The sequence below is a fragment of the Sphaerodactylus townsendi genome, linkage group LG13 (assembly GCF_021028975.2).
Source record: "Sphaerodactylus townsendi isolate TG3544 linkage group LG13, MPM_Stown_v2.3, whole genome shotgun sequence".
Classification (NCBI taxonomy): domain Eukaryota; kingdom Metazoa; phylum Chordata; class Lepidosauria; order Squamata; family Sphaerodactylidae; genus Sphaerodactylus; species Sphaerodactylus townsendi.
In genome coordinates, this window is record NC_059437.1 from 52,331,322 (window position 1) to 52,356,841 (window position 25,520).

Consider the following 25,520-nt stretch of genomic DNA (forward strand, 5'->3'; position numbering starts at 1 on the left):
GAATAGCAAAATCCACTTGCAAAAAACAGTTGGGTAGAAAGTGGGTTTGAGAACGCTTTATTTTGGCGTAGCGAAGGGGCCTTTGAAGCTGTGCTATCAGCAAAAATCCACTTGCAAACAGTTGTGAAAGTGGTTTGAGAACGCATTATTTTGCGTGTGCGGAAGGGGCCAAAGTGTCTTACAAGTTAGAGAACGTGCAAAAGGTACATTTACAACTTACAGAACACGCAAAAGATAAATTTCCCAGATAGACAAAAGAAGACAGTTTCTACTTGGGATGAATAAACTAGTTCATAAGGCAGAGCAGGTGGAAACAGCTCCGTTCCTTGATGAGTCTCTCCCTCAGGCCATTGAATTACCTTTGTCTCTTTGAACTGAGATTTGCATCAGACAACATTCCAGTTGTGCCGTTTGTTGTACTGCTGTATATAAGTCTGCATCTTGGTTCATGGTTTTTGGCTAAGATCTCAGTTTGTTCGGTTCTTTGCATCTCCACATTGGGCATTCCTGTTTTACGCTGGTCTTGGCTGTTGGAAATTCTCGTTTCCGTTCCGGGCGACTGATGATTGGGTTGGTTTGTATTTGTACGGTTTGGCTTTGAAGATTTGGAAGATTCTGTTGGAAGGTGTGGTCAGCCGCTTCAGAACAGTATTGTCAGCAGTTTTCACGTCGAATCATTAGTGCTGTGGTTTCTACTTGTTAGGTATTTTTCCCAGAGATTTGTGGCTGGCATCTTCAGATCCTCTGAAGATGCCAGCCACAGATGCAGGCGAAACGTCAGGAGAGAATGCTGCTAGAACACGGCCATACAGCCCGGAAACCACACAGCCCCCATGCCGAGAACAGTGTTTTCCTGGCCTGAAGAAGAGACAGTAAAGAATAATATAATGAAAAGGACTGCAGATAAAATGGCTGATATTGTAATGCCCTTCTACAGATCTGTGGTGGGGCCTGATTCGAAATGATACCTTGAGGTTTTGTTGCCATATCTCAAAAAAGAGGTTTGTTCCCTTGGAGCAAATAGATGCTTTTGCAGAGGGGCAGAATTTGGAAATTGTATTAAGGGGTTCCAATCACCAAGTCGAACCATGGACAGTCCAGAGTGTCAGAGGATCACAAGTGTTTTCCTGCTTCCTTCCCAACATGTATAACCCTTAGGTTGGCTGTTTCTCTTCCGTCTGCCCAAGATTATATCAAATTGATCAAACTCGTTCCGCTTCCCGTTTTGATCTTGGATAGGACTTCATTTCTCCCCAGCGCAGATTAAAGTAGACATTCTTTTTCTCCACTGTTTTCTTTTCCCCGCTCCCCCCCAACCCCATGTTACTTGTGCGTTATTACATCAGCTTTATATGCATAAATTATGTATGTGGCATCCATAAATGTTGTATAAATTGCATCTAACAGTCATACTTGTGTACATAATACAAATGCATCTAGAAAGCCAACAGCAAATTAAAAGAGAAATGAACCGGGGGAAATTTGCTTTTCACCACTCTGATCTTCACTACTCTGTACCCGTCTGATCTTATCAGATCTGGCTGCTAAGCAGGGGTGGCCCTGGTTAATACTTGGGTAGAAGACCACCAAGCAAGTCCCGGGTTGCTACATGGAGTCAGGCAATGGCAAACCATTTCTGTTTGCAGGCGATGGCAAACCACTTCTTTTCACCTCCTGCTCTGAAAACTCTACGGGGTCGCCGTAGGTCAGCTGGGACGGCCCTTTTGCTTCCTTCACCCTTGGGGACTGCTCAGACTTTGGCTTTTCACTGGTGGCTTCAACAGAACTGGCATCTTTCCCTGCTACTGCTGGTGTTAAATGGCTTAATGTAACCAAAGAAGCCGATTCTGACCCCCGAATTCTCATGTTGCAATCGATCGGTGAGTTTCTGAATGTCTGCAAAACTTGGTGTTTTTTTTCCTGTTTGGTGCAGCAGACTAGCTCGGTTGCTGGCTCTAGTGGGCCACTGGAGTAGCACTGGTGTAGTGGTTGAGAGCAGGTGCACTCTAATCTGGAGAACCGGGTTTGATTCCCTGCTCTGCTACTTGAGCTGTGGAGGCTTATCTGGTTCCCCAGATTAGCCTGCGCACTCCAACACACGTCAGCTGGGTGACCGTGGGCTAGTCGCAGCTCTTTGGAGCTCTCTCAGCCCCACCCACCTCACAGGGTGTTTGTTGTGGGGCAAGGGAAGGAAAAGGAGATTGTAAGATCCTTTTGAGTTTCCTTACAGAAGAGAAAGGGGGACATAAATCCAAATTCCTCCTCCTCCTCCTCCTCCTCCTCCTCCTCCTCTTCTTCTTCTTCTTCTTCTTCTTCTTCTCCTTCTTCGTTGCTGTAGCCGGACACATCTGGCCTACACCCCCCCCACCCCGAAATCTCCGCAGAACAGGGGTCACCTCATTGTGGCCCCATCAGACCATCTTGTCTGGTGTGCCCAGCTGAGGCAGCGAGACACTAATGTAATTAAGTGCCCGGTATTACTCTCCAGGACGGCACTTCGTAAAAGCTTCTCAGATGATAAATATCCTAAATGCACTGTGGAACAAGTCCCTTAATGTTTCTGAATGAGCCCCGGAAGGTTGGCTCTCCCCCCACCCCCAAATGAACCCGTCTTCTTCTGGTCTGACTCCCAGGCAACTTGTTGGCTGCTGACGGCATTCAATCACGTTGGCCAAACCTCCCGTCCCTTTTCAACCTCCTTCCCTCCCTCGCCAAAGCTCTTAACCTCTCCGCAAATGGAGACTAAATGAGATCCCATTAAGATGTCTCCCCCCTCCACAGGTACTCACGGATGGAGAAATGCACAAGAGGTGCCACGCTTCTGAGGTCAGATTTTCAATTCATCAGATATGAAATTCTAATTACGGCCTGGTAATGGAGCAGGGTGGAGCTTCTTCCGGTCGATTTCTTGGCTGAAATCCCAATTCTTTAGCCAAGTTTTTGTCAGCAGAAGGCAATTAGGGGCTCTGATGTGTCTCCTACCCCCTATGCACATCAGTTAACTGTGATGTGTCTCCCACCCCTATGCACATCTCCAGTTACCCTGGAGAAAATGGCTGCTTTAGATGGCAAGCCAGGTTGAGTATTTGGGTAAAAATGAAGGGGGAGAGAAACAACACTGATCTCATTGTTGGGGTCTATAATAGACCCCCATGGCAGTCTGAAGAGATGGATGATGCATTCTTGGAACCAGTGGCATATCTGCCTAGGGACAAGGGGTACCCCTTGTCCCCGGGCACCACTCTTCTGGTCACGTGGGGGGTGCAAAATCAGCCCCCCACGTGACCAGGAAGTCCTTCTGTCTCATCATTTTCGCATGCCTCAACCCCATCCGAGGCACACAAAAATGACGAGACAGCAGGAAGTCCTCCAAGCGCCCTCAACCCTGCCCTGGACTCCCCCTTCCCACCCCTTCCTGCTCCCCAAGCCCCACCCCCCAGCCTCAGTGCTTATAAAAGAAGGTCTCCGAGGCCGGGACTGCAGTCTCTTCTGCCCTCCGGGCAGGCCAGAAGAGACTGCAGGCTGCCGGCTGGGAGCCCAGCCAACAGGGGGAGTCTGGGGGGAAGTGGGCACCCTAGACCTTGTCCATGTCCTTGGTGACATGGGTGAGGTCGAGGGCAGTGGGGAGCCGGGGTGGAGGGTCAGAACCTGGGGGTGGGGTGGGAGGCAGAGCCTGGGGAGCATCCTGGAGACAATTGGTCTCCGGCCGCCATTTACTTCAGGTACGCCTCTGCTTGGAACAGATGATCAAACTTTCAGAAAGGAAAGAAGTAGTAGTCATGGGAGATTTCAATTATCCAGATATTTGTTGGGAGCCAAACTCTTCCACGACAATCAGGTCCAACAAATTTCTCACTTGCCTTGCAGACAATCTCATGGCCCAGGAGGTGCTGTGATGGTGTGTTCCTGCATGGCAGGGGGTTGGACTTGATGGCCCTCGGGATCTCTTCCAACTCTATGGTTCCATGGCAGGCCAGCCGCACAGCATAATACCCTGCTGAGGTCTCTGCCCTCCCCAGGTTCCACCGCCAAATCTCCAGGAATTTCCCAGCCTGGAGTTGGATCTGAGCAGAGGTGGGATCCAGCAGGTTCTCACCAGTTCTTGAGAGCGGGTTACTAATTATTTGTGTGTGACGAGAGGGGGTTGCTAATTGGGTCCGCTTTTCCGTCTCCACGCCCTCGCCTCCCCGAGAGGCCTACTGCCTTTGAACGTGAAGGTTCCATATAGCAATTGCGACTAATAATGCCACTCCCTGAACTGGGTTAATCCCTTTCAGGTCCTGCAATTCATTGATTCTCAGCCTTTCGTACCTTTTATCTCACCAGTCTCTATCCAAGAACCTGTGTGTTTCACCATTGCTGTGTTCAGATTTGTGAGTTGGGGCATTTTCTATAATTTATTTATTTATTTATTTATTGTTACAGCTTCTATACCGCCCCATCCCCGGAGGGCTCTGGGTGGTGTACAACAAAAAATATAAATAGACGAATTATAAAATCTTTAAAACAGCGATAACAATAGCAGTAAAAGTAATAATAGAGGCGTCCGACTAACCCCATTTTTAAAATTCTCCCCAAAAAAGGGGGGGGAGGAGGGTGATGAGTCACATTTGATAGTGGCCAAGATGAAAGGCCAGTTGGGGGGGGCACCATTTCAGCGGCTGAGCCCTCCTAAAGGCCCGGATGAACAACTCTCAGCTTTGACAGGCCCTGCGGAACTCATTGAGGAGTCCCGCGAGGGCCCTAACAGCCAGAGGGAAGGGTGTTCTTATTCAGGCCGGGGCCAGAGCCGTGAAAGGCCCTGGCCTCGCTGCGGAGGCTAGCCGCATGACTACAGAGGCCAGGGACCACTAGGAAGATTAGCCTCCACCGAGCGGAGAGGCCGTGCAGGGACATATGGGGCATGCGGTCTCTAAGATACGAGGGTCCCAGGCCGTGTAAGGCCTTAAAGGTCAACACCAGCACCTTGAAGATGATCCGGAACTCTACTGGGAGCCAGTACAGCTGGCGCAATACAGGCTGAATGTGATCGTAGATGGCGCTGCCTGTGAGTAAGCGCGCCGCTGCATGCTGGACCAGTTTTAGTCTCCGGATCAAACGCGCGAAGGGAAGACCCGCTGTAGAGCGAAGCTACAATAGTTCAATCTGGAGGTGACTGCTGTACGGGATCACCGTGGCTAGGGTCCGCCTGGGAGAGGAAAGGAGCCAGCCGCCTGGCCTGGCGTGGAGGGGTGAAAAAAGGGTGCCCGGGCTGTATGGGCCACCTGGGTCTCTATTGAAAGAGACAAATCCAGGTGGACCCCCCAGGCTGGCGCATGGAGGGGGTCGGCCTCTACCGTGGCCCCCCCCCACACCGGTGGCTGGAAAATCCTGTCCCCCCCCCTCGCCGCCAAGCCAGAGGATCTCCGTCCTCGATGGGTTTAGTTTTAACCTTGCTCTGGCCGCAACCAACCAGCAATCAGCCTCCAAACAGTGCTTGAGAGCCGAAGGGGCGGCGACTGCTCCCCCCTCCATCAACAGAATGAGCTGAGCGTCATCACGCATTCTGATGGCAGGTCAGCCCAAAACTCCGCACGGAAATGAAAGCAAGGGGTCGCATGTCGATATTAAATAGCAGCGAAGATAGTAGAGCCCCCTGGGATACACCGCAATCAAGCATGCGCTTCCCGGAGGCCTGGTCCCCTCACCTCACTTGCTAACTTCTAGACTCCGAAGGAACGGAGTAATCCACTGAAGGACAGTGCCCCAAGACTGGAGGCGGCCAGGCGGTGGGTCAAAAGGTCGTGGTCAATTCACATCAAACGCCGCGGTAAGATCTAACAATACCAGCAGCGCCGATCCGCCTCGGTCGAAGCTGAATAATGGAGTGTATCTGGGTGACGGCGACGCAGAACAGTCTCGGCCCCATGCCCAGCACGGAAGCCGGACTGGAAGGGGTCGAAGCGTCGGCGCGCCATCCAGAAAACCTTGAAGCTGCTCCAACATTCACTCTCTCAACCACCTTCCCCAGGAACGAAAGATTCGAAACGGGGCGGTAATTGGCCAGGATCCCTTGGATCTAACGGTGGTCTTTTTAAGAGTGGGCGGACCACTGCCTCCTTCAACCCATCTGGAAAGACTCCTTGCTCGAGGGAGCCATTGATGATACTCAACAGATGGGGTCAGAGGCCCACCCCGCAAGTTTTTACAAGCCAGGATGGGCACGGATCCAGAGGACAGGTAGTTGGTCTAACAGTGCCAAGGTCCTGTCAACAGCGGTTTCCAGAGCAAGGAAAACTGGGCCAAACATGGGCCTGAAGACGGGCAAGGGAGCCTCCAGTTCACTGATTGTAGCCAACGTGGGGGGAAGATCCCCTGAGCGACGCAACCTTATCCGCAAAAAAGCCCATAAAAGCCTCTTCACAGCTAATACTCAACTCAGAATTTGAGGACCTCTCCGGCAGGGGAGGTTAGAGACCTAATTATGTCGGGCCAATTGTGTTGGGCGGGAGCTAGTGGATGCGAGAGAGGAGGAGAAGAAAGCCCTCTTCGCTTCCTTCGCCGCCAATTCTCATAGGCTTTCATAAACGCCTCCTATAAGATGTCTTGTTCGCCACAAGATTTCCTCCACACTCTCGCTCTGTAGACGCCTAAGCACCTGTTTCATATTGCTGCTAACTCCCCAGTGCGTACTGTGGAGCACGCCGAGAGCGGGGGCGTAGAGGACGCCAGGGGGGGCAACAACCTCGGCTTTTGGCATCGGAGAGCCGGGAATCTCCAGTCCTCCACCTCGCTCATCGAAAAGCAATGGTTCAGGGTCCCGCGAGGAGCATCTAGGAAACCAAGTGGATCCATAAGTCTCCGTATGGGCATAAATTGGCCCGTCTGCTGCTTGACAGGTGTGTTGTGGCAGGTCCACCCAAACCTTTCAGGGCATAATGGTCGGACCATGGCACTCTGTGAACAGAGGATACCACCAAGTTTACTCCTCACCCGGCGACCAAATCCAGCGACATGCCCGGCCTCATGAGTGGGGCCAGAGCTATTAAGGAGAGGCCTAGTGTCGCCATGGATGATACCAGCCTGCGCAGTTACTGCGTGTATGAGGCGGTAGTCGACATGGACGCTTGAAGTCCCCTGCTATAAGCCTGGGGAACCGGCGAACGCTTCCAGTCTGACACCACCTCCAGCAGCCGGGTGAGGGCCGCCTCCCCGCGCCAGGGCGCACGGCAATACCAGGAGGACGGCCAGCCTCTCCGCGGCCAACCCCTCGAGGCTGACGCATTCCATGCCAGCGATCTCCGGGATGGGGACTGCCCTAAAGGGGATAGATCTAATGCGGGTGAACAAAGCCACCCCACCCCCCCGGCCCTGTGTTCGCGGTTGGTGGGAGGCACGCCAAACCTGGTGGGCGCTGACTCTCGCATTAAGCATGACGGTCTCACCTTCAAGCACTCCAGGTTTCGGTGACACACGCCCAGGTCCATTCGCTGGCCTCCAAGAAAACTTCTGGAGCACCTTGGTCTTGGCTATTAATGGACCCATGCGTTGATCAACACCAAAGACGAAGCAGGGGTATCCCTGATCCCAACTTCACCATCGTTCTTCGGGATAGGTCGGAGGTCAGAAGGTGAGCTGCAGCATAGCCATATCTCGTGTATTTCTTCTTCACTTCCTCCATCATATGGCCACCGCCAACAAGTAATATTATCTTCCCCGGCCCCATAAGCACTGGGATCCCTAGCCCCAAGGTTGGTGCCCCCATAACTCTGTCAACTTCCCTCCACCCAGGGCCTGACTAAAACTAAACTCCCCACTAAAAGTGGGCCCAGCTCTGCTAGTAACTATTGCCAGTCTAAACTAACCTAAGCTATAGCCTAGCTGGGTAACTAACTATATCCAGTATGATGTTAAATATCTGGATAACCTGCCCACTAACACTAATACAATCAATATAATCTATAACAAGCCAAACTATTGCATTCCTACTGTACTACCCTCTCATTATACTCATCTAGATTACAAAACACAATTAAGCACAATTAAGCACAATCGGGAAGTTTAAGAAACAACCAGACAACAACCAGGAGCCACTGCCACTGGCCACCCTGGTCAGTCCTGAAAAGCAGCATCAGTATATAAAACACCCAGCTCTCTCACAGCTGATGTGTGCGTCCTAAGAAGAGATGGTGATATTATGCTCAGATTTCAGCAACTTCCGCTTGGCTGGCAGGCAGGCAGACCAACAGGAGGGTCTGTCCCAGGCAGGACTGCACAGGCTGGCTGCCTTGGGCTGCTGGTGGAACTCCTGTTGTAGCTGCCAGACCCCACCCCCTGCAGGTGTTTCCAATGGGGTGGGTGGGGAAGGACTCTCACTCCTTCCCAATGGCAGCAGGCGGCAGCTCACCAGGTGGACATCCGCTTATTGGCAGGCAGGCAGACCAACAGGAGGGTCTGTCCCAGGCAGGACTGCACAGGCTGGCTGCCTTGGGCTGCTGGTGGAACTCCTGTTGTAGCTGCCAGACCCCACCCCCTGCAGGTGTTTCCAATGGGGTGGGTGGGGAAGGACTCTCACTCCTTCCCAATGGCAGCAGGCGGCAGCTCACCAGGTGGACATCCGCTTGGCTGGCAGGCAGGCAGACCAACAGGAGGGTCTGTCCCAGGCAGGACTGCACATATGTACTGTGATGATGATTTAGAAATGACCTGGTGCAAAAAAAAATGGGGGGCTGGCCCACCCCCCCCCCCCCCCACCCCGCCCCCCCGCCCCCCCCCCCCCCCTCGGGCCTCCCCCCCCCTTCCTTTAACCCCCCCCCCCCCCCCCCCAAAAGCGGGGGCCCCCCCCCCCCCCCCCCCCCAGGGGGGGGGTCGTGGTGGGGTGGCTGCCCATGGGAGGGGGGGAATCAAACTCAGTTTTTGCCCAGGGCTCAGGTTTGCCTAGGTACGCCTCTGCCCCCTTTGCTGAGTGGGGGGCTGGCGAGGGAACCTGTTACTAAAATTTTTGGATCCCACCACTGGATCTGAGCTAAGCAGGGTGGCCACGGGTGATTCAGGCCGGAAACCCCTTCTGTTTTTCTGACCTGTGGTGCAGAGCACAACCGAGGGAGAACCACAGTCCTACCAGAAACATTCTCTTCTGTTTCCTCCTCTGGCTTTGTAGAGGAAAGCCAAAGTTAGATCTCATCTTGCTGTTAGCTAGAGTCTGTGTTTTCCCAGATGGTTTGGCCATCTTGCGTGTTGGGAGTAGGGGAAGAGTACAGAGCGGGTTTTTTTTTTAGGAAACAGCTGCCACTCTCCCCCTCCCCCAGCCAGACTCATGTGAAATTGAGCTAGCACGGTCGTAGGGAGACATATTGCTTGAAAATATATAATTTGTGTCCCTGTTCAAACGAAGAGGCTTTAAAATAGAAGTTATAGATGCATCAGGATTTGATAAGGCTAGGGGGTGATATTTGAATTGCTGGTACCTGTTATTCTGATACTCGGTTCCCTGTTTCGATTTTGATTTTCCCTTTTACAAATCACCCTGTGACCGATTATACGCTGGTGTTCTGCCCTGCAGCGAGGGTGCGTTTCCTTCAGGGCAGAGTTTTCATTGCAGGAGCGCTCACACTTAATGGAGCTGCAGATCCCAGAAAGTCTGTGGGCAGTGGCGTACCAGGGGTAAATGGTGCCCGGAGGCAAATTGTCTTCAGGACGCCCCCAGGCTCTGCCGCCCACCATCCCAGCTCCGCCCCCTGATGCCCCAGGCTCCACCCCCACTCCTCAACCCCCCCATGTCACCATGGACATGGACATGGGCAAGGTCTAGGGTGCTTGGAGGCAGCAGGAAGTCCTGCTGCCTCATCATTTTTGCGTGCCTCGGACGGGGTCGAGGCGTGCGAAAATGACGAGACAGCAGGACTTCTGGTCATGTGGGGGGCCCGATTTTGCACCCCCACGTGACCAGAAGAGTGGTGCCCGGGGACAAGGGGTACCTCTTGTCCCTAGGCAGATACGCCACTGTCTGTGGGTCCTGAGAGCAGGCAAATCCCAATGTTCTCCCTTGCTTTGGGGGTTCCACCCCTTCCAGTCTGCTTGCAGGCATTTTTGGGGATCAACAGCTGGCTTTTGTGAAAACGCAGTTTGTAGGGAGGCCACAGGGCTTATGGCAAGATGGCGGAGTGGTAACTAGGGGATATATGACAAGAGAAGCTCCTCCCAGCCACATCACACTACACATCTCATGCCTGACATTTAATATGCTGATTTCAGGATTTTCCCCCACACAGAACATCAGAAATGGGGGAATTTGTGCCTCTCCGTAAAGCTGTACGGTCTCTGGCATCCAGTACATATCCTATAGATATTTATATGTCAGAGAGGCAGATGGACATCTTCACACTGGTGCAAAGCTGCAAGGGTTTTCCCTATGTGTGTTTTTGTCTATAGCAAATGATCAGAGAGAGAGATTTGAGAAGCCCACATCACATCACGCGAATTTGCTTTTGCTGACAACAGACAGGGGTTCTTGAATCGCTCGAAGGTAGGGTTGAGAAAAATGTAAGCACTGTGCCTGGTACCTGGTGGCTAATCCTTCCTCGGAGGCATCTGGGGGAGTCGGGGTGGGGGGTGGGGGTGGGGGTGGACGGATAACTTAGAATCAAATTCCTAAACTGAAGCTTAGCTGCGGAATGTGAATTGCTTGGAAAGCACATGGTGATGTGGAAAAATTCGGAGGGATGCCTCTGTTCTGTTCTTGGAAGAGAGCACCTCAGTCGTCCTGCCTCCCTGGATGTACTTAGTCATAAATACTGTATTTTACTGGTTTGGCAACCACCTTTTCAGGAACAAAGTGCAGCCCACAGTTGGCAGCTGTCTGGGCTCCGGTAACCCTCTCTTCCCCAGTGCTACTGATCACCCACAGTTGTGGTTGTGGAAAATTTGCTCAAGTCGCAGCCAATTTATGGTGAAGCTTTGGGGTTTTCAATACAAGAGGCATTCAGAGATGATGAAGAAGAAGGATTTATATCCCACCTTTCTGTCCTGTAAGGAGACTCCAGGTGGCTGACAAGCTCCTTTCCCTTCTTCTTCTTCCCCCAACAGACACCTTGTGAGGCAGGTGGGGCTGAGAGAGTTCTGAACAAACTGTGACTAGCCCAAGGTCACCCAGCAGGAATGTAGGAGTGCAGAAACACATCTGGTTCACCAGATAAGCCTCCTCCATTCGGGTGGAGGAGTGGGGAATCAAACCCAGTTCTCCAGATTAGAATCCACCTGCTCTTAACCACTACACCACGCTGGTTTGTCATTGCCTAGCAACCCTGGACTTCCGTGGTGATTTTCCATCCAAGAACTAACCAGGGCCGGTCATGCTTAGCAGCAGGGATCTGGCGCGATCACTTCAGAGCCTTCCATAGTTAGCGAAGGCTGAAGCCCTTATCGTGCCATAAGCAGAAGAATGATGAAAACGTGCCTGCGATAGAGCAGTTACCCAGCATGCCATTGGCTTGTTCTGCAGGGAATGGGTGTAATCGCTGTGCTGTAGAGAGTGCCTTAACCTACTGCATCTGTGTATGGTTCTCCAGTTGCACAGTGGCAGATAGGAAGGCGCTCCAAAGGGTGATCACTACTGCTCAGAGGATTATCGGCTGCCCTCTCCCCTCCTTGGAAGAACTCTATAATTCCCGAAGCCTAAAGAAAGCCCAAAATATTCTGAGAGACCCGTCTCATCCAGCACACTCTCTTTTTGAACTGTTACCATCCGGCAGACGATACAGGTCTATCAAAACTAGGACAAAGAGGCTTAGAGACAGCTTCTACTCTAGAGCTGTGGCTATGCTGAACTCCGCGGCTTCGTGTTGATGTGTTTGGGGCTGTGTAGGGATGGGTGCAGGAAGGGGAAAGTGAGGATGGGATATGAGTGCATCGAGGAATGCTGCTGTAAATTTCGTTGTGCGTGTACAATGACAATCAAATGCTTATGCTTATGCTTAATCACTGTGACGCTGGATTCTTCCTGGGTCAGAACATCTTCAGTCTTTCTGTGGTGAAAGCTTGTGGTTGGATTCCATAAGGCATTGCTCTGCCACCACCAGAACATGGAGAACTGGAGCTCCAAGACTCTACTGGGATATTTGGTTAATACAGAAGAGTTTGCCCCATCACAGAAGCATCCTATTGTGTGCAGTTAAGTAAATCTCCCGAGACGTACATTGCAACAGTAAACCTGACATTGATTCATGTAGACTCAGTTAACATTCTGGTTGCTGTTGGAAGGAGAGACAGGAAGTTGAGGGACCTCAGTAATGTATAATAACGCCACCCTCTAACGTAGCCATTTTCTCCTGGGGCAACTGATCAGTCGTCATCCCAGGAGAACTCCAGGCCACCTTACAGCAGCCCTGATGGCTGGTGGCTACTAGCTTTAAGAGGCAGTGGTGGGATTCAAAAATTTTAGTAACAGGTTCCCATGGTGGTGGGATTCAAACTGTGGCGTGACGCCAATGGGGCTGGGCGGGGCACGACGAGGGTGTGGCCAGGCATTCTGGGGGCGGGGCATTCCTGGGCCGGGGCTGTGGCAAGGACGCAGCCACTGCGCCGGTCCTTGGGCGGGAAACGAATGCACACAGGCGCAGGCTGCCACGCACGCCGGTGCACCTCCTGCTAGACTGCTTCAAGTTCTGGGCGCTACTGCTGAGAGTAGGGGTGTAACTAAGGCAAAAATCACATGGCAAAATCACCAAGTAGTAACCCCCTCTCGGCACACACAAATAATGAGTAACCTACTCTCGGGAACCTGTGGGAACCTGCTGGATCCCACCTCTGTTAAGAGGGGTAGAAATAGCCCAGTAGGGGCAAGGGATCTGAAGGCAATGTGGGGAAGAAAACATCAAGGGCTAAAACAGCTCAGAAAGCTGACTACAGGCAGTCCCACCCCTTGGAACGCGTGCCAAAAAACGAGGAAGGACATTTGCCCGACTCTTCCTGCTCAAAAAATTAGACCCTAAATCAGACACCACAAAACTGTCACTGGGGCTCCAGTAATATTTGCCCACAAGAAAACAGACTCGGTACAAGCTGCCCTTGGACATTTCCGTTTGCATGCGGAGAATGTATGGCCGTTCCTTGCCAACTCTTTCTTTCCAAGAGGACAGGTCTAGACGGGCCTCAACGGCCAACCAGCACGCCCTGTTCCTCCCCCCACCCGCCCGCCCCGTAAGAAAGAGCAGGGGACTCAATTGCTCTCTTGAAGAGGAAAGCGCACAAGTGCTGTATTTTCCTCTGAGAAATGTTTGCAGATGTGTAATTCCCTCCCCCCCCCCCCTCCCCCCCCCCCCCCCCCCTTCCTCCCTTCCCACCCCCCTCCCCCCCCCCCCCCCCCCCCCCCCCCCCCCCCCCCCCCCCTCTCCCCCCCCCCCCCCCCCCCCCCCCCCCCCCCCCCCCCCCCCCCCCCCCCCCCCCCCCCCCCCTCCCCCCCCCCCCCCCCCCCCCCCCCCCCCCCACCCCCCCCCCCCCCCACCCCCCCCCCCCCCCACCCCCCCCCCCCCCCACCCCCCCCCCCCCCCACCCCCCCCCCCCCCCACCCCCCCCCCCCCCCACCCCCCCCCCCCCCCACCCCCCCCCCCCCCCACCCCCCCCCCCCCCCACCCCCCCCCCCCCCCACCCCCCCCCCCCCCCACCCCCCCCCCCCCCCACCCCCCCCCCCCCCCACCCCCCCCCCCCCCCACCCCCCCCCCCCCCCACCCCCCCCCCCCCCCACCCCCCCCCCCCCCCACCCCCCCCCCCCCCCACCCCCCCCCCCCCCCACCCCCCCCCCCCCCCACCCCCCCCCCCCCCCACCCCCCCCCCCCCCCACCCCCCCCCCCCCCCACCCCCCCCCCCCCCCACCCCCCCCCCCCCCCACCCCCCCCCCCCCCCACCCCCCCCCCCCCCCACCCCCCCCCCCCCCCACCCCCCCCCCCCCCCACCCCCCCCCCCCCCCACCCCCCCCCCCCCCCACCCCCCCCCCCCCCCACCCCCCCCCCCCCCCACCCCCCCCCCCCCCCACCCCCCCCCCCCCCCACCCCCCCCCCCCCCCACCCCCCCCCCCCCCCACCCCCCCCCCCCCCCACCCCCCCCCCCCCCCACCCCCCCCCCCCCCCACCCCCCCCCCCCCCCACCCCCCCCCCCCCCCACCCCCCCCCCCCCCCACCCCCCCCCCCCCCCACCCCCCCCCCCCCCCACCCCCCCCCCCCCCCACCCCCCCCCCCCCCCACCCCCCCCCCCCCCCACCCCCCCCCCCCCCCACCCCCCCCCCCCCCCACCCCCCCCCCCCCCCACCCCCCCCCCCCCCCACCCCCCCCCCCCCCCACCCCCCCCCCCCCCCACCCCCCCCCCCCCCCACCCCCCCCCCCCCCCACCCCCCCCCCCCCCCACCCCCCCCCCCCCCCACCCCCCCCCCCCCCCACCCCCCCCCCCCCCCACCCCCCCCCCCCCCCACCCCCCCCCCCCCCCACCCCCCCCCCCCCCCACCCCCCCCCCCCCCCACCCCCCCCCCCCCCCACCCCCCCCCCCCCCCACCCCCCCCCCCCCCCACCCCCCCCCCCCCCCACCCCCCCCCCCCCCCACCCCCCCCCCCCCCCACCCCCCCCCCCCCCCACCCCCCCCCCCCCCCACCCCCCCCCCCCCCCACCCCCCCCCCCCCCCACCCCCCCCCCCCCCCACCCCCCCCCCCCCCCACCCCCCCCCCCCCCCACCCCCCCCCCCCCCCACCCCCCCCCCCCCCCACCCCCCCCCCCCCCCACCCCCCCCCCCCCCCACCCCCCCCCCCCCCCACCCCCCCCCCCCCCCACCCCCCCCCCCCCCCACCCCCCCCCCCCCCCACCCCCCCCCCCCCCCACCCCCCCCCCCCCCCACCCCCCCCCCCCCCCACCCCCCCCCCCCCCCACCCCCCCCCCCCCCCACCCCCCCCCCCCCCCACCCCCCCCCCCCCCCACCCCCCCCCCCCCCCACCCCCCCCCCCCCCCACCCCCCCCCCCCCCCACCCCCCCCCCCCCCCACCCCCCCCCCCCCCCACCCCCCCCCCCCCCCACCCCCCCCCCCCCCCACCCCCCCCCCCCCCCACCCCCCCCCCCCCCCACCCCCCCCCCCCCCCACCCCCCCCCCCCCCCACCCCCCCCCCCCCCCACCCCCCCCCCCCCCCACCCCCCCCCCCCCCCACCCCCCCCCCCCCCCACCCCCCCCCCCCCCCACCCCCCCCCCCCCCCACCCCCCCCCCCCCCCACCCCCCCCCCCCCCCACCCCCCCCCCCCCCCACCCCCCCCCCCCCCCACCCCCCCCCCCCCCCACCCCCCCCCCCCCCCACCCCCCCCCCCCCCCACCCCCCCCCCCCCCCACCCCCCCCCCCCCCCACCCCCCCCCCCCCCCACCCCCCCCCCCCCCCACCCCCCCCCCCCCCCACCCCCCCCCCCCCCCACCCCCCCCCCCCCCCACCCCCCCCCCCCCCCACCCCCCCCCCCCCCCACCCCCCCCCCCCCCCACCCCCCCCCCCCCCCACCCCCCCCCCCCCCCACCCCCCCCCCCCCCCACCCCCCCCCCCCCCCACCCCCCCCCCCCCCCACCCCCCCCCCCCCCCACCCCCCCCCCCCCCCACCCCCCCCCCCCCCCACCCCCCCCCCCCCCCACCCCCCCCCCCCCCCACCCCCCCCCCCCCCCACCCCCCCCCCCCCCCACCCCCCCCCCCCCCCACCCCCCCCCCCCCCCACCCCCCCCCCCCCCCACCCCCCCCCCCCCCCACCCCCCCCCCCCCCCACCCCCCCCCCCCCCCACCCCCCCCCCCCCCCACCCCCCCCCCCCCCCACCCCCCCCCCCCCCCACCCCCCCCCCCCCCCACCCCCCCCCCCCCCCACCCCCCCCCCCCCCCACCCCCCCCCCCCCCCACCCCCCCCCCCCCCCACCCCCCCCCCCCCCCACCCCCCCCCCCCCCCACCCCCCCCCCCCCCCACCCCCCCCCCCCCCCACCCCCCCCCCCCCCCACCCCCCCCCCCCCCCACCCCCCCCCCCCCCCACCCCCCCCCCCCCCCACCCCCCCCCCCCCCCACCCCCCCCCCCCCCCACCCCCCCCCCCCCCCACCCCCCCCCCCCCCCACCCCCCCCCCCCCCCACCCCCCCCCCCCCCCACCCCCCCCCCCCCCCACCCCCCCCCCCCCCCACCCCCCCCCCCCCCCACCCCCCCCCCCCCCCACCCCCCCCCCCCCCCACCCCCCCCCCCCCCCACCCCCCCCCCCCCCCACCCCCCCCCCCCCCCACCCCCCCCCCCCCCCACCCCCCCCCCCCCCCACCCCCCCCCCCCCCCACCCCCCCCCCCCCCCACCCCCCCCCCCCCCCACCCCCCCCCCCCCCCACCCCCCCCCCCCCCCACCCCCCCCCCCCCCCACCCCCCCCCCCCCCCACCCCCCCCCCCCCCCACCCCCCCCCCCCCCCACCCCCCCCCCCCCCCACCCCCCCCCCCCCCCACCCCCCCCCCCCCCCACCCCCCCCCCCCCCCACCCCCCCCCCCCCCCACCCCCCCCCCCCCCCACCCCCCCCCCCCCCCACCCCCCCCCCCCCCCACCCCCCCCCCCCCCCACCCCCCCCCCCCCCCACCCCCCCCCCCCCCCACCCCCCCCCCCCCCCACCCCCCCCCCCCCCCACCCCCCCCCCCCCCCACCCCCCCCCCCCCCCACCCCCCCCCCCCCCCACCCCCCCCCCCCCCCACCCCCCCCCCCCCCCACCCCCCCCCCCCCCCACCCCCCCCCCCCCCCACCCCCCCCCCCCCCCACCCCCCCCCCCCCCCACCCCCCCCCCCCCCCACCCCCCCCCCCCCCCACCCCCCCCCCCCCCCACCCCCCCCCCCCCCCACCCCCCCCCCCCCCCACCCCCCCCCCCCCCCACCCCCCCCCCCCCCCACCCCCCCCCCCCCCCACCCCCCCCCCCCCCCACCCCCCCCCCCCCCCACCCCCCCCCCCCCCCACCCCCCCCCCCCCCCACCCCCCCCCCCCCCCACCCCCCCCCCCCCCCACCCCCCCCCCCCCCCACCCCCCCCCCCCCCCACCCCCCCCCCCCCCCACCCCCCCCCCCCCCCACCCCCCCCCCCCCCCACCCCCCCCCCCCCCCACCCCCCCCCCCCCCCACCCCCCCCCCCCCCCACCCCCCCCCCCCCCCACCCCCCCCCCCCCCCACCCCCCCCCCCCCCCACCCCCCCCCCCCCCCACCCCCCCCCCCCCCCACCCCCCCCCCCCCCCACCCCCCCCCCCCCCCACCCCCCCCCCCCCCCACCCCCCCCCCCCCCCACCCCCCCCCCCCCCCACCCCCCCCCCCCCCCACCCCCCCCCCCCCCCACCCCCCCCCCCCCCCACCCCCCCCCCCCCCCACCCCCCCCCCCCCCCACCCCCCCCCCCCCCCACCCCCCCCCCCCCCCACCCCCCCCCCCCCCCACCCCCCCCCCCCCCCACCCCCCCCCCCCCCCACCCCCCCCCCCCCCCACCCCCCCCCCCCCCCACCCCCCCCCCCCCCCACCCCCCCCCCCCCCCACCCCCCCCCCCCCCCACCCCCCCCCCCCCCCACCCCCCCCCCCCCCCACCCCCCCCCCCCCCCACCCCCCCCCCCCCCCACCCCCCCCCCCCCCCACCCCCCCCCCCCCCCACCCCCCCCCCCCCCCACCCCCCCCCCCCCCCACCCCCCCCCCCCCCCACCCCCCCCCCCCCCCACCCCCCCCCCCCCCCACCCCCCCCCCCCCCCACCCCCCCCCCCCCCCACCCCCCCCCCCCCCCACCCCCCCCCCCCCCCACCCCCCCCCCCCCCCACCCCCCCCCCCCCCCACCCCCCCCCCCCCCCACCCCCCCCCCCCCCCACCCCCCCCCCCCCCCACCCCCCCCCCCCCCCACCCCCCCCCCCCCCCACCCCCCCCCCCCCCCACCCCCCCCCCCCCCCACCCCCCCCCCCCCCCACCCCCCCCCCCCCCCACCCCCCCCCCCCCCCACCCCCCCCCCCCCCCACCCCCCCCCCCCCCCACCCCCCCCCCCCCCCACCCCCCCCCCCCCCCACCCCCCCCCCCCCCCACCCCCCCCCCCCCCCACCCCCCCCCCCCCCCACCCCCCCCCCCCCCCACCCCCCCCCCCCCCCACCCCCCCCCCCCCCCACCCCCCCCCCCCCCCACCCCCCCCCCCCCCCACCCCCCCCCCCCCCCACCCCCCCCCCCCCCCACCCCCCCCCCCCCCCACCCCCCCCCCCCCCCACCCCCCCCCCCCCCCACCCCCCCCCCCCCCCACCCCCCCCCCCCCCCACCCCCCCCCCCCCCCACCCCCCCCCCCCCCCACCCCCCCCCCCCCCCACCCCCCCCCCCCCCCACCCCCCCCCCCCCCCACCCCCCCCCCCCCCCACCCCCCCCCCCCCCCACCCCCCCCCCCCCCCACCCCCCCCCCCCCCCACCCCCCCCCCCCCCCACCCCCCCCCCCCCCCACCCCCCCCCCCCCCCACCCCCCCCCCCCCCCACCCCCCCCCCCCCCCACCCCCCCCCCCCCCCACCCCCCCCCCCCCCCACCCCCCCCCCCCCCCACCCCCCCCCCCCCCCACCCCCCCCCCCCCCCACCCCCCCCCCCCCCCACCCCCCCCCCCCCCCACCCCCCCCCCCCCCCACCCCCCCCCCCCCCCACCCCCCCCCCCCCCCACCCCCCCCCCCCCCCACCCCCCCCCCCCCCCACCCCCCCCCCCCCCCACCCCCCCCCCCCCCCACCCCCCCCCCCCCCCACCCCCCCCCCCCCCCACCCCCCCCCCCCCCCACCCCCCCCCCCCCCCACCCCCCCCCCCCCCCACCCCCCCCCCCCCCCACCCCCCCCCCCCCCCACCCCCCCCCCCCCCCACCCCCCCCCCCCCCCACCCCCCCCCCCCCCCACCCCCCCCCCCCCCCACCCCCCCCCCCCCCCACCCCCCCCCCCCCCCACCCCCCCCCCCCCCCACCCCCCCCCCCCCCCACCCCCCCCCCCCCCCACCCCCCCCCCCCCCCACCCCCCCCCCCCCCCACCCCCCCCCCCCCCCACCCCCCCCCCCCCCCACCCCCCCCCCCCCCCACCCCCCCCCCCCCCCACCCCCCCCCCCCCCCACCCCCCCCCCCCCCCACCCCCCCCCCCCCCCACCCCCCCCCCCCCCCACCCCCCCCCCCCCCCACCCCCCCCCCCCCCCACCCCCCCCCCCCCCCACCCCCCCCCCCCCCCACCCCCCCCCCCCCCCACCCCCCCCCCCCCCCACCCCCCCCCCCCCCCACCCCCCCCCCCCCCCACCCCCCCCCCCCCCCACCCCCCCCCCCCCCCACCCCCCCCCCCCCCCACCCCCCCCCCCCCCCACCCCCCCCCCCCCCCACCCCCCCCCCCCCCCACCCCCCCCCCCCCCCACCCCCCCCCCCCCCCACCCCCCCCCCCCCCCACCCCCCCCCCCCCCCACCCCCCCCCCCCCCCACCCCCCCCCCCCCCCACCCCCCCCCCCCCCCACCCCCCCCCCCCCCCACCCCCCCCCCCCCCCACCCCCCCCCCCCCCCACCCCCCCCCCCCCCCACCCCCCCCCCCCCCCACCCCCCCCCCCCCCCACCCCCCCCCCCCCCCACCCCCCCCCCCCCCCACCCCCCCCCCCCCCCACCCCCCCCCCCCCCCACCCCCCCCCCCCCCCACCCCCCCCCCCCCCCACCCCCCCCCCCCCCCACCCCCCCCCCCCCCCACCCCCCCCCCCCCCCACCCCCCCCCCCCCCCACCCCCCCCCCCCCCCACCCCCCCCCCCCCCCACCCCCCCCCCCCCCCACCCCCCCCCCCCCCCACCCCCCCCCCCCCCCACCCCCCCCCCCCCCCACCCCCCCCCCCCCCCACCCCCCCCCCCCCCCACCCCCCCCCCCCCCCACCCCCCCCCCCCCCCACCCCCCCCCCCCCCCACCCCCCCCCCCCCCCACCCCCCCCCCCCCCCACCCCCCCCCCCCCCCACCCCCCCCCCCCCCCACCCCCCCCCCCCCCCACCCCCCCCCCCCCCCACCCCCCCCCCCCCCCACCCCCCCCCCCCCCCACCCCCCCCCCCCCCCACCCCCCCCCCCCCCCACCCCCCCCCCCCCCCACCCCCCCCCCCCCCCACCCCCCCCCCCCCCCACCCCCCCCCCCCCCCACCCCCCCCCCCCCCCACCCCCCCCCCCCCCCACCCCCCCCCCCCCCCACCCCCCCCCCCCCCCACCCCCCCCCCCCCCCACCCCCCCCCCCCCCCACCCCCCCCCCCCCCCACCCCCCCCCCCCCCCACCCCCCCCCCCCCCCACCCCCCCCCCCCCCCACCCCCCCCCCCCCCCACCCCCCCCCCCCCCCACCCCCCCCCCCCCCCACCCCCCCCCCCCCCCACCCCCCCCCCCCCCCACCCCCCCCCCCCCCCACCCCCCCCCCCCCCCACCCCCCCCCCCCCCCACCCCCCCCCCCCCCCACCCCCCCCCCCCCCCACCCCCCCCCCCCCCCACCCCCCCCCCCCCCCACCCCCCCCCCCCCCCACCCCCCCCCCCCCCCACCCCCCCCCCCCCCCACCCCCCCCCCCCCCCACCCCCCCCCCCCCCCACCCCCCCCCCCCCCCACCCCCCCCCCCCCCCACCCCCCCCCCCCCCCACCCCCCCCCCCCCCCACCCCCCCCCCCCCCCACCCCCCCCCCCCCCCACCCCCCCCCCCCCCCACCCCCCCCCCCCCCCACCCCCCCCCCCCCCCACCCCCCCCCCCCCCCACCCCCCCCCCCCCCCACCCCCCCCCCCCCCCACCCCCCCCCCCCCCCACCCCCCCCCCCCCCCACCCCCCCCCCCCCCCACCCCCCCCCCCCCCCACCCCCCCCCCCCCCCACCCCCCCCCCCCCCCACCCCCCCCCCCCCCCACCCCCCCCCCCCCCCACCCCCCCCCCCCCCCACCCCCCCCCCCCCCCACCCCCCCCCCCCCCCACCCCCCCCCCCCCCCACCCCCCCCCCCCCCCACCCCCCCCCCCCCCCACCCCCCCCCCCCCCCACCCCCCCCCCCCCCCACCCCCCCCCCCCCCCACCCCCCCCCCCCCCCACCCCCCCCCCCCCCCACCCCCCCCCCCCCCCACCCCCCCCCCCCCCCACCCCCCCCCCCCCCCACCCCCCCCCCCCCCCACCCCCCCCCCCCCCCACCCCCCCCCCCCCCCACCCCCCCCCCCCCCCACCCCCCCCCCCCCCCACCCCCCCCCCCCCCCACCCCCCCCCCCCCCCACCCCCCCCCCCCCCCACCCCCCCCCCCCCCCACCCCCCCCCCCCCCCACCCCCCCCCCCCCCCACCCCCCCCCCCCCCCACCCCCCCCCCCCCCCACCCCCCCCCCCCCCCACCCCCCCCCCCCCCCACCCCCCCCCCCCCCCACCCCCCCCCCCCCCCACCCCCCCCCCCCCCCACCCCCCCCCCCCCCCACCCCCCCCCCCCCCCACCCCCCCCCCCCCCCACCCCCCCCCCCCCCCACCCCCCCCCCCCCCCACCCCCCCCCCCCCCCACCCCCCCCCCCCCCCACCCCCCCCCCCCCCCACCCCCCCCCCCCCCCACCCCCCCCCCCCCCCACCCCCCCCCCCCCCCACCCCCCCCCCCCCCCACCCCCCCCCCCCCCCACCCCCCCCCCCCCCCACCCCCCCCCCCCCCCACCCCCCCCCCCCCCCACCCCCCCCCCCCCCCACCCCCCCCCCCCCCCACCCCCCCCCCCCCCCACCCCCCCCCCCCCCCACCCCCCCCCCCCCCCACCCCCCCCCCCCCCCACCCCCCCCCCCCCCCACCCCCCCCCCCCCCCACCCCCCCCCCCCCCCACCCCCCCCCCCCCCCACCCCCCCCCCCCCCCACCCCCCCCCCCCCCCACCCCCCCCCCCCCCCACCCCCCCCCCCCCCCACCCCCCCCCCCCCCCACCCCCCCCCCCCCCCACCCCCCCCCCCCCCCACCCCCCCCCCCCCCCACCCCCCCCCCCCCCCACCCCCCCCCCCCCCCACCCCCCCCCCCCCCCACCCCCCCCCCCCCCCACCCCCCCCCCCCCCCACCCCCCCCCCCCCCCACCCCCCCCCCCCCCCACCCCCCCCCCCCCCCACCCCCCCCCCCCCCCACCCCCCCCCCCCCCCACCCCCCCCCCCCCCCACCCCCCCCCCCCCCCACCCCCCCCCCCCCCCACCCCCCCCCCCCCCCACCCCCCCCCCCCCCCACCCCCCCCCCCCCCCACCCCCCCCCCCCCCCACCCCCCCCCCCCCCCACCCCCCCCCCCCCCCACCCCCCCCCCCCCCCACCCCCCCCCCCCCCCACCCCCCCCCCCCCCCACCCCCCCCCCCCCCCACCCCCCCCCCCCCCCACCCCCCCCCCCCCCCACCCCCCCCCCCCCCCACCCCCCCCCCCCCCCACCCCCCCCCCCCCCCACCCCCCCCCCCCCCCACCCCCCCCCCCCCCCACCCCCCCCCCCCCCCACCCCCCCCCCCCCCCACCCCCCCCCCCCCCCACCCCCCCCCCCCCCCACCCCCCCCCCCCCCCACCCCCCCCCCCCCCCACCCCCCCCCCCCCCCACCCCCCCCCCCCCCCACCCCCCCCCCCCCCCACCCCCCCCCCCCCCCACCCCCCCCCCCCCCCACCCCCCCCCCCCCCCACCCCCCCCCCCCCCCACCCCCCCCCCCCCCCACCCCCCCCCCCCCCCACCCCCCCCCCCCCCCACCCCCCCCCCCCCCCACCCCCCCCCCCCCCCACCCCCCCCCCCCCCCACCCCCCCCCCCCCCCACCCCCCCCCCCCCCCACCCCCCCCCCCCCCCACCCCCCCCCCCCCCCACCCCCCCCCCCCCCCACCCCCCCCCCCCCCCACCCCCCCCCCCCCCCACCCCCCCCCCCCCCCACCCCCCCCCCCCCCCACCCCCCCCCCCCCCCACCCCCCCCCCCCCCCACCCCCCCCCCCCCCCACCCCCCCCCCCCCCCACCCCCCCCCCCCCCCACCCCCCCCCCCCCCCACCCCCCCCCCCCCCCACCCCCCCCCCCCCCCACCCCCCCCCCCCCCCACCCCCCCCCCCCCCCACCCCCCCCCCCCCCCACCCCCCCCCCCCCCCACCCCCCCCCCCCCCCACCCCCCCCCCCCCCCACCCCCCCCCCCCCCCACCCCCCCCCCCCCCCACCCCCCCCCCCCCCCACCCCCCCCCCCCCCCACCCCCCCCCCCCCCCACCCCCCCCCCCCCCCACCCCCCCCCCCCCCCACCCCCCCCCCCCCCCACCCCCCCCCCCCCCCACCCCCCCCCCCCCCCACCCCCCCCCCCCCCCACCCCCCCCCCCCCCCACCCCCCCCCCCCCCCACCCCCCCCCCCCCCCACCCCCCCCCCCCCCCACCCCCCCCCCCCCCCACCCCCCCCCCCCCCCACCCCCCCCCCCCCCCACCCCCCCCCCCCCCCACCCCCCCCCCCCCCCACCCCCCCCCCCCCCCACCCCCCCCCCCCCCCACCCCCCCCCCCCCCCACCCCCCCCCCCCCCCACCCCCCCCCCCCCCCACCCCCCCCCCCCCCCACCCCCCCCCCCCCCCACCCCCCCCCCCCCCCACCCCCCCCCCCCCCCACCCCCCCCCCCCCCCACCCCCCCCCCCCCCCACCCCCCCCCCCCCCCACCCCCCCCCCCCCCCACCCCCCCCCCCCCCCACCCCCCCCCCCCCCCACCCCCCCCCCCCCCCACCCCCCCCCCCCCCCACCCCCCCCCCCCCCCACCCCCCCCCCCCCCCACCCCCCCCCCCCCCCACCCCCCCCCCCCCCCACCCCCCCCCCCCCCCACCCCCCCCCCCCCCCACCCCCCCCCCCCCCCACCCCCCCCCCCCCCCACCCCCCCCCCCCCCCACCCCCCCCCCCCCCCACCCCCCCCCCCCCCCACCCCCCCCCCCCCCCACCCCCCCCCCCCCCCACCCCCCCCCCCCCCCACCCCCCCCCCCCCCCACCCCCCCCCCCCCCCACCCCCCCCCCCCCCCACCCCCCCCCCCCCCCACCCCCCCCCCCCCCCACCCCCCCCCCCCCCCACCCCCCCCCCCCCCCACCCCCCCCCCCCCCCACCCCCCCCCCCCCCCACCCCCCCCCCCCCCCACCCCCCCCCCCCCCCACCCCCCCCCCCCCCCACCCCCCCCCCCCCCCACCCCCCCCCCCCCCCACCCCCCCCCCCCCCCACCCCCCCCCCCCCCCACCCCCCCCCCCCCCCACCCCCCCCCCCCCCCACCCCCCCCCCCCCCCACCCCCCCCCCCCCCCACCCCCCCCCCCCCCCACCCCCCCCCCCCCCCACCCCCCCCCCCCCCCACCCCCCCCCCCCCCCACCCCCCCCCCCCCCCACCCCCCCCCCCCCCCACCCCCCCCCCCCCCCACCCCCCCCCCCCCCCACCCCCCCCCCCCCCCACCCCCCCCCCCCCCCACCCCCCCCCCCCCCCACCCCCCCCCCCCCCCACCCCCCCCCCCCCCCACCCCCCCCCCCCCCCACCCCCCCCCCCCCCCACCCCCCCCCCCCCCCACCCCCCCCCCCCCCCACCCCCCCCCCCCCCCACCCCCCCCCCCCCCCACCCCCCCCCCCCCCCACCCCCCCCCCCCCCCACCCCCCCCCCCCCCCACCCCCCCCCCCCCCCACCCCCCCCCCCCCCCACCCCCCCCCCCCCCCACCCCCCCCCCCCCCCACCCCCCCCCCCCCCCACCCCCCCCCCCCCCCACCCCCCCCCCCCCCCACCCCCCCCCCCCCCCACCCCCCCCCCCCCCCACCCCCCCCCCCCCCCACCCCCCCCCCCCCCCACCCCCCCCCCCCCCCACCCCCCCCCCCCCCCACCCCCCCCCCCCCCCACCCCCCCCCCCCCCCACCCCCCCCCCCCCCCACCCCCCCCCCCCCCCACCCCCCCCCCCCCCCACCCCCCCCCCCCCCCACCCCCCCCCCCCCCCACCCCCCCCCCCCCCCACCCCCCCCCCCCCCCACCCCCCCCCCCCCCCACCCCCCCCCCCCCCCACCCCCCCCCCCCCCCACCCCCCCCCCCCCCCACCCCCCCCCCCCCCCACCCCCCCCCCCCCCCACCCCCCCCCCCCCCCACCCCCCCCCCCCCCCACCCCCCCCCCCCCCCACCCCCCCCCCCCCCCACCCCCCCCCCCCCCCACCCCCCCCCCCCCCCACCCCCCCCCCCCCCCACCCCCCCCCCCCCCCACCCCCCCCCCCCCCCACCCCCCCCCCCCCCCACCCCCCCCCCCCCCCACCCCCCCCCCCCCCCACCCCCCCCCCCCCCCACCCCCCCCCCCCCCCACCCCCCCCCCCCCCCACCCCCCCCCCCCCCCACCCCCCCCCCCCCCCACCCCCCCCCCCCCCCACCCCCCCCCCCCCCCACCCCCCCCCCCCCCCACCCCCCCCCCCCCCCACCCCCCCCCCCCCCCACCCCCCCCCCCCCCCACCCCCCCCCCCCCCCACCCCCCCCCCCCCCCACCCCCCCCCCCCCCCACCCCCCCCCCCCCCCACCCCCCCCCCCCCCCACCCCCCCCCCCCCCCACCCCCCCCCCCCCCCACCCCCCCCCCCCCCCACCCCCCCCC